The sequence below is a fragment of the Rhipicephalus sanguineus genome, chromosome 4, assembly GCF_013339695.2.
Source record: "Rhipicephalus sanguineus isolate Rsan-2018 chromosome 4, BIME_Rsan_1.4, whole genome shotgun sequence".
NCBI lineage: Eukaryota > Metazoa > Arthropoda > Arachnida > Ixodida > Ixodidae > Rhipicephalus > Rhipicephalus sanguineus.
Genome location: NC_051179.1, coordinates 71,479,987 through 71,488,902, shown reverse-complemented (window position 1 = coordinate 71,488,902; position 8,916 = coordinate 71,479,987). Strand labels below are relative to the sequence as shown.

Below are 8,916 nucleotides of genomic sequence, written 5' to 3'. Positions count from 1 at the left end.
ACAGATCTAGCTCTATGGATAAGCCAGTTGCTAATTCCATAGATCCATATGTCTGATCGCATGAAGAAGGTAGGAAGAATGCCTCGATTTAGATGTATTCTTTTCAGCAGAAAATAATTTGTGTCTCATTTGCATGGCAGTGGACAGAAATATTGAAAATGTGACTTAAGAATAACATGCGTGCCGTTCACAGCGGCTGGTTGGCAATTGTGGGAAGGGCGTTACTTGTGAGCTTTTGCTGTCATATTGGTTCATGTAAGTCATTATTTTTGTGCTGCGATGCAGTAGAGTATTTCTTTCCTCAATGCAAATAAGTTTAATAAATAAAAACGTGACACCGCAAACAAGTTTATGCACAACGTCAACTGAAAATAAGGATGTAATCATGCAAGTGTAATGATGTAGCAGTGTCACAAATGTACAATAATAATAATATCTGGGGTTTTACGTCCCAAACCACGATATGGTTATGAGAGACCGTAGTAGAGGGTTCCAGAAATTTTGACCATCTGGTGTTCTTAACATGCACTGACATCACACAGTACACAGGCCTCAACCATTTCGCCTCCACCAAAGTGCGACCGTCGCGGCCGGGATCGAACCCGCGACCTTTGGGTCAGCTGCCGAGCACCATAGCCACTGTACCACCGAGGCGGACCACGAATGTATAAAGAAGGGATGACACCAGTCCTCTCTTAACTGAAGCGTTAAGGAAAATTTTACAAAATTATATACGAAATGGATATGTGCCAATATACTAATTATTTGGGAAACAAAGCTTATTGCAAAAACGCCATAAACAATAAGCATCATTCCGTATATTGTACAAGTGTCGGCACTCGTGTCTTCACTTCTCTGTGCCTATTTGTTGCACTGCTTCAAAATGAAAATGTAGACTGACTTCCCGAGCTCTGTTCACAAGAGCAGCAGTTCGGGAGAGTTGCATGTTGTCGCTTCTCACAAATTCAGTTTTAAGGCATATTTTAAATTGAATATAAGTGAGTACTTTTGATGCTTTATATTTTGCCATGGTGTTATCCACACAAACATGGTTCTGTGGAATGAAGAAGCTTTTTTTTTATCGCATGATGCAGGTGCCCACATGGATGCCACCAGATCTGTGTGACAAGTATCGCCCACAAGCCTTCCTTTCCAAGGGATTCAACACCGTGGACGGTATCCTCGACTGCACAGAGATCTTCATTGAAACACCGTCATCTTTTCGCGTTCAAAGTGAGACGTATTCGTTGTACAAGAAGCACAATACCGCCAAGGGACTGATTGTTTGCAGCCCCAACGGATTTGTGACATTTGTCTCGGACCTAGCACCTGGCCGTTTGTCGGACAAGGCCTTGACCAATCACTGTGGAATCTTAGATAAATTCACTCCTGGGCGCAGCATCATGGCCGATAGGGGATTCACTATTGCAGATGAATGTAAGACACGTTCGTTAGGTCTCAACATTCCTCCTTTTATGGGTGGACGGCCGCAGCTGTCAGAAAAAGACGAAGAGGAAACAAGACGAATCGCAAGCGTGCGAATACATGTTGAGAGAGTCATCAGGAGGGTGAAAACCTTCAGAATACTATCACAGATTTTCCCAAACAGTATGGCTGAACAACTCAACTAAGTGTGGCAGATCTGTGCCCTGTTGTCTAACTTCATTGATTCACCTTTGCTGAAAACTACACCCAGCTGAACACTAGAAAACTGCTTTTTGAGATGGTCAGGAAAATTTAGACATTGTCAAAAGTTAATGCCAAACTCTTGTTTCAGTGGCTCCATTGTGTGCGTCTCTGCTCCTTGATCTTCCCGTAAAAATTTGTACAGCAAAAGCTTGTTGATTCATATCTCACAGGACCGAAAAAAATATCCGAATTGACTAAATTCTGAATTATCGAAAGTATCAAGAAAAAAATTAAGTGTGTGTAATGTCAATACACTTCTATTTTCTTGACGAATAAGTAAATCCTGCACTTTTCATAAGAGCAGTTTAAAAGCAGTAATTTTCGCCACTTGTGACCTTGTCTACAATGTAACCGCGGCTCACGACCTTCCTGTCTTCACTAACCCGAAACGTGCTACCTCAAAATTAACTGGAAACATTGTTCCCATACAGTTCACGCTGATGGCAGTAGTGATGCAGATTGCACCACCTCGTTTCGGTTGCCTGCGAACACTGTTGTCGCTCCTTTGCACCACACGATTGTGGTGCTTCGTGTGGGGTGCGCTTTGAGAATCGTCCGAATTAACCGGGTTGCGGCCAATCATGACCGAATTAAGGAGGGTTTGATTCCATTAAACAACACTTATGCTGGCCGGGGCCAGAGAGCGCGCCTGAATTATCTGATTTTACGAATTAATGGCTTTCAAATTAACAAGATTTTACTGTATTTATTAATATGCGAGATTAGCACTCATGTCCTAACCTCACATGTTTTCAGTTAGCTAGCACTTTTTCATTCAGACATCTGAATACTTCTGCATGATCAAACAAGGGCATGCGCTAGAAGGAAAGTGATGTATTTGCTTGTTTTGTGAAAGTGATGGCACAGTGACCAGCACTTTCAAGAGACTGTCAGCAATGATGTTCAGGGACTGTTCGTTGCCTAAGTGATGTCTTGCATTAATGTATCAATATGTCCTTGCACTGTTGATTGCAGGAAAGGTTTACGCACTGCTATGCACGTTACGCACATGTGTGATAACTTCTTTGATATATGTTGAACCAGTGGCTGCCATATGAAAGAATTTCAGCGTACAATTAAATTATCAGTGTTCCCACACATGATCCAACAGTCTCCCTCTGTGCTCATGAGCTGCTTGAACTATGCCAGTACAAGATAACTGTGTTTACTTTGTTTCTGTCCACCTCTTGTAAATTATGCGTTAATGCCCTCTGAATAATAAAGTGAATACTCTCCTATGTACAGTTTCATTGCTTTATCTAAACGTTGCTGCTAGTGTAAGTGTCTCAACATCTTGAAACTTTAACGAAAGACAAAACCATTCTTAGGCGCTCAAAGCGAAGACACGTTCGACCTCCTACAGTTAGGAATAAAGCTTTTTCTACGGTTTTTCTTTCAAACAAAATTACTGTTCACGTGGTTGTGTCGGTGAAGACGCAAACAATCTAACCAGTACAGAATGAGTTGTTTATTGGGGTGTACTTGTGGTGAGAAAATATATTATTCACAGTGCAGGCAAAAAACACTTGCAGTACAGAGATAGTGGCAAGACACATGCTTTGTGCTGAGCAGTGGTAATATGAGCAGGTCACATAAAAATAAATAATCGCATGGGCTGCAGCAGATGGCAAACTTCAGGTAGCACGCAGGAACAGTTCTTCCGTCATGCCACCAAGCATGACATCATAGTCCAGTACACCAATATGTCCACATACATAGCAAGGTCCTAAGTACCATCACAAATGGTTCTCGCTATGTCGTATCAAGGTCCATAATCCAAACCAGTTGGTAGTCCTTGTGGCATCGTTGAACATTGAAGTAATGAGTGTCAATCCTTTGTTGGGTCTTGATATGCAGGAGGGCAAGCAGTCTTGCTTCTTTGGCTCATTTGTAGATAAATTGTGAGATCAAGATTGGCTTTGTTGGTGACATTTGGCCACATTGCACTGAACATCATTGGGGTATTCCTCGCATAAACCAGCTTGAACGATGCATGTTCGCAGTTTCTTGTGTTACACAATGCATTTTCTATGGAGGTGAAAATGCCTGAGGCCTGTGTACTTAGATTTGGGTGCACGTTGAAGAACCCCAAGTGGCCGAAATTTCCAGAGCGCTCCACTACGGCGTGTCTCATAATCATATCGTGGTTTTGGGACATTAAGCCCCAACACTTATTATTACAGATAGAGAGCTGCTATGTAGCAGCTTTGTGCCACTCCTCGGCCAGATACATGATACATGGGATATATTAGTACCGAGGATAATTTTCTGCACACGTCATTAAAGTGAGATTACGCATAGTACATCATACACCAGCAGAATATAAATCATGCAGAAAGGGATGACAAAGAGGAACAGTAAATTTACACTGATTAAGAAAGCTGCCAATTTCCAGAGAAATAAGGCACCAGGTACTGGTCAGCAAAAAACTTGCAGCACTTCACCAGCTCAGTGAAGAATGCCTCATCAAAAAGTACAGGAACTTGCACACACTTTTCTTCACTGTACACGAAGAGGACACAACTCTTCAGACCGGTAACCCCCATTTGTGTCTGCACCTGGGTAAAATACCTGCTGCTGGCTTTGAGGCATCCACCACGCAGTTCATTCTTGCAAAATGCATCAATTCTCATGGGGCTTTTGATCTCCAAAAGGCGTGGTGCACAACAACTGCATGTAGCGATTCCGTCTGGGCTTGCCCCAAGGAAAGGATGGTTGCGGCATAAAAAAAGACCACACTGCCTCACGTCGATGTCCACGTGCTGTTTATTTTTTTCAAGGAAGGCCTTCCTTGCGCTGTCTTCGCATAAAAGGCCCCGCTTCATGGCATAAGTAGCACGCACTTTCTTACCCATGATAGTGCTTAGCAGAGAGCGCACATCATGGGGCCCCATCTTTCTTTGCACGTACTATTCACCCATGTGTACACTCTATGCGCCGATGATGCAGTTATAATTCCTTTCCGGTAATGATGCCACATGGGTGATCCACTCTGGAGCCTTGTGGCATTCTCCACAGCATTCACGTCATTAACTGTGTACTGGACTGCACTTCCAGCTTTTACAGCATCAAGCCATCGTTTCGGCATTCCTTTGTCTTCTTCAGCACAATTTGCTGTTTCTGCAATTCTCACGGGCAAGAAGTCGTTTGCCTCGAGAATGTCGGCAAAGCAGTCGAGGCCGCATTTCTTAAGATTGCCATGCAAGTTTATCAGGCTGGGTGTTTTCATCACCTTTCTGTCTGCTTTCAAAGATGAATACTGAATTCGTTTTTGGTGTCGTTCTGGTGCACAGCTGATCCTGTCGCAGGTGTCCTTGGAAAAGACTACATTCTCAAAATCTTCCGTGACCTTCCTGGGGTCTCTGGGGTGGTACCACTGTCTTTCTGTCTCTGTGCACGAGAGAGAGTCTGGCACAGATGCCAGATCATGCTGTGCAATGTACATTAAACCATACAAGACACAGCAGATGTGCTTGCACACTGCACCTTTGCCTGCAACGCAGGTGCAGCTCCCCGAAACTACCTCACCATCACATTTATACAACTGATGGATGCCTTGTACAGGGTCCTAGTAGTCATGGAAGCTAGCACTTCTGCACGTACAACGGTCTCTGCACCACTGCCTTCCAAAAACTGCAGCTTCTGCAAATGTCCTGAAGTGAAGAGGCGTATCCCAGCATCTCGATGTTTTTGAGCACCTTTGCTTTCTATGTACCTGCATGAAATATTATAATGTCAGCATATGGTGTGCAACTTATTGAGTGCAGATGTACACCTGGAAAGATAAATAAAATGAATAATACCATTTTTATGGAATTGCAACTTATAACTGGAGTTCAAGAACTGTTCTGAAAGATTATAATTGTGTGGTAAATGACCCCTCAAGCTTCATAAAACAGTATCTCTCTCTCTCTCTGCCTTTTGTCACAGTGTACTGTGCTGAACAACTGAGTTAATGAATCAATCCAGCTGGTAAAGCATAAGCGATAACAAGCTACTGACCAAGGACAAGCACCTACCCGCAGCTCAACACTGCAAACACAGTTATATATCTGCAATCATAGGTCGGCAAAAAACATGGAGCTCACTCAGACTCACTCACAATTTATATATTGCGCTTAGGGCTCCCTCAGGCTGAGGCTTGCCAAAATTTTTCCTGAACTGGACTCACTCACACGAAATTTTTTTTCCCAACCGGACTCACTGGTACTCACACTCACGAAAATTTTACTCCCCCGGACTCACTCAAACTCAGACTCATGGCTCGATCTGAGTCTGAGTGAGTTGGACTGAGCTGACTCATGAGTGAGTTTGCCGACCTATGTCTAGAATACACTAAAAGCAAACTGGGAACACAGAAGGCAAACAATTTCTGTCAGAGTGAAAGCTCAATCCTTGAGAATGTCTGAAACGTCAGCATTTGACGCAGCAGCGCTTCAGTAAATGAGAAAAGACCAGTGTGAGGATTTTTATTATGTCACAGACTTAACTGGCTTACTCCAAACTCGCAGTGTGCTGGCAGGTTTCCACGTGCCTTTATGAACTCTCACATTTTGAGGAATGCTGAAGGATTAAGTGGAATCATGCGCGTGTGTCAGACACTGTTTGCTGATAGTAGGCCTCCCATAGTTTGCGACACATTCTGGTACTACATGACAGGACATTACCTGGCATGTCCAGCAGATTTGGAGCACTCACTCGTTAAGCAAGCTTATTATTTTGCAGTGTGTAAGTGCAGTTTTATGTTGCACACACTGACTGTTTGCCGGATGCTTTCATGACCTGCCCCTTTTTGTAGGTTTATTATGTAGTTGTTTTTTCTCTTTCTGTGCTTCCAGTTTTGTTTGTGTTCAAATCCTTCCTATTTGTCATCCCTTTTTTTTCATCTTTGTAGTAAAATATTAAATTCTTGCACTGCACTTTTGTATACAGGTGTTTGTTACTCTGTAACCTCCCTGAAAAAATGTCCTTGTGATGCTACAACAGGTCCAAATAAATAATTAGGTAATGATATGTGCCATGCAGATGTTTATAGCACTCTGTGGATGTGCTTGCTGAAAATTCAATGTCATTTAAGTCAAGCTGCTGCGTGCAAGAGCTGAAAGTTAACGAATGCTGTCTGTCTTAAAAGCCCCGTGGCATTCAAAAAGTTGGCACATACTATTTCATATTTTCGTTATTGTTCCGAAAGGCTCAGATTATTTCTACATTCATTGCCATGTCATAATTTTGCTCCTCAACGTGCTTGAAGGAGAAATTTCATAGGTGTTATTTGTCAACAAACATTTGTGGTGGCATAATCACCCTAAGAAAGGTTACTTATGTGTTCTGGCAAGGGGACGCACTGAAAAACAAGCTTTAACCCATGTCTCGGCTTATTTATAAATTGGTTCCATTTTAACACAATGTTGTACATACCTATAGATGTGTTCTTTTCCAAAGAATGGGTTCAGTGACTTTGTCTGACTGGTCCACTTTTCCTGGTTGTCGGTTATAGGTCTACATGCCATGATCACGATATACAGGCCTGCGACAAAACAATATTTAGCATACTGCAACCTACCATAGTCAAGTGCTAACACACTTTTATGAGCTTGTCATATAATAAAATTTCATAAGCCAAAGGTTTATATGGCGTGATTATTCTTACTGTTTCAACCGTACTCTTAGATGACCACACTACGAGGACCAGCACACATGCAGCTAACTCCCACAGCCATATGCTGCTTAAAAGTGCTAACTTGGTCGTCTTCCACAAACAAAGCTCCACTGAAAACGTAGCTGCTTTTGGAAAGTGCTAGCAACAAACTATCCATACACAATAACCATCAATGCAAAAGGAATGATGATGCAGCACGAACGCGGCACGAACTACGGTTCCGTAAAATTTCAAGTGCTTGGGCGAGCACGTTTTTCCGTGAGCGACGAATTTTTCTTAGCCCTTAAAGCACATGCCCATCAGTGGCTAGCTACCCATGATAACCGATGCAGCACGAACGCGGCACGAACTACGGCTCCGTAAAATTTCAAGTGCTTGGGCGAGCACGTTTCTCCGCGAGCGACAAATTTTTCTTAGCACATTCCAGTCAGTGGCTAGCTACCCATGATGACCGATGCAGCAGAGACGGCTGCATGATAGCGAACTAGACAAATCGGCATTTCGCCACCCACTACACAGGCGTTCTCGGCTGCGCGTCACGATAATCTAATATGTAAAGCAGCCTTTCCATTTCCTATATTTCTCCTTGTTGCGTATCGCCTGGGTGGTGGTCAGAGCGACGGTACGTAGGCGCGCGTAATCGGCGGGATCAGCTGACCGCTAAGGGCGCATTACAAGAACGGCAGAATCGAGCGCGCAACACAGCGACAACATATCGGACCTGCACTTCCGTGCGTCTTTACTGCTCGGTTTTTCAGTGCTCGGAAAGCTCCAACTGCACCACACTCGGAATGTGTTTAGCAAATGCCCGTCGCTAATGCAGCGAAATACGATCAGCGCGATGCTTCTCACTTCCGCGAAGCGGCCCATACAGCCTTTGGCAACTACCTTTACATTGCCTTACGTTGACTACACCACTTACATAATCTAAACGTTAACTGACGACCAGCTCAGGGTCACAAACCTCTCTGTTTCAGAATAAATGCACGGAAAGACCACGCCGGCTCGTCGGTTTATGCCGGGCCGATCCGGCCGCTACAGCTGTGCAATATAGCGTGATATTTTATAAACTACGCTGTAAGAAAGAATAAGCTTCGTTGAAACACTTACCTAGAAGGTCTGAGTAGTAATGTCAAGCACATGCGATGTTGATCGAAGTCGATTTTCTTCACACGGCGCAAGTTGATCGGAGAGTCCTGCAAACCGCAGCGGCACAAGCGCTCCGAGAACTACAACTAAGATGGCGGCCGGTCAGTCGTCGTCGAGCTTGCGCATGCGCAGTATGCTCGGTGACATCGGTCTATTGGGCAGGCATTATCGGACAATATGTCAGTAGACTTGCTTAGGGCACAAACTCCGTAACCGCAACATACAGTTGACAGCTGTGCTGGTTTACGCTATGGGGTAAGTGGGTGTTGCAACATTATACTGCCTAAAAAATCGGCCCTCGTTTGCCACGCTAAAACTGTAGTAAGGACACAAGTCCTGTAGTACTGCAATAAACACAGAAAATCAAAGCTTTTGATTACACTGGTTACATCATCAGCCTTGCTTACTCAGCCACGAAG

At 43.8% G+C, this 8,916-nt stretch overlaps 1 pseudogene; it reads right to left on the bottom strand.

Annotated features, from left to right (window-relative positions):
* Positions 1 to 3,663: 3,663 nt before the first annotated feature.
* LOC119390225 (uncharacterized) lies at positions 3,664 to 8,648 on the bottom strand (annotated as a pseudogene).
* Positions 8,649 to 8,916: the final 268 nt, after the last annotated feature.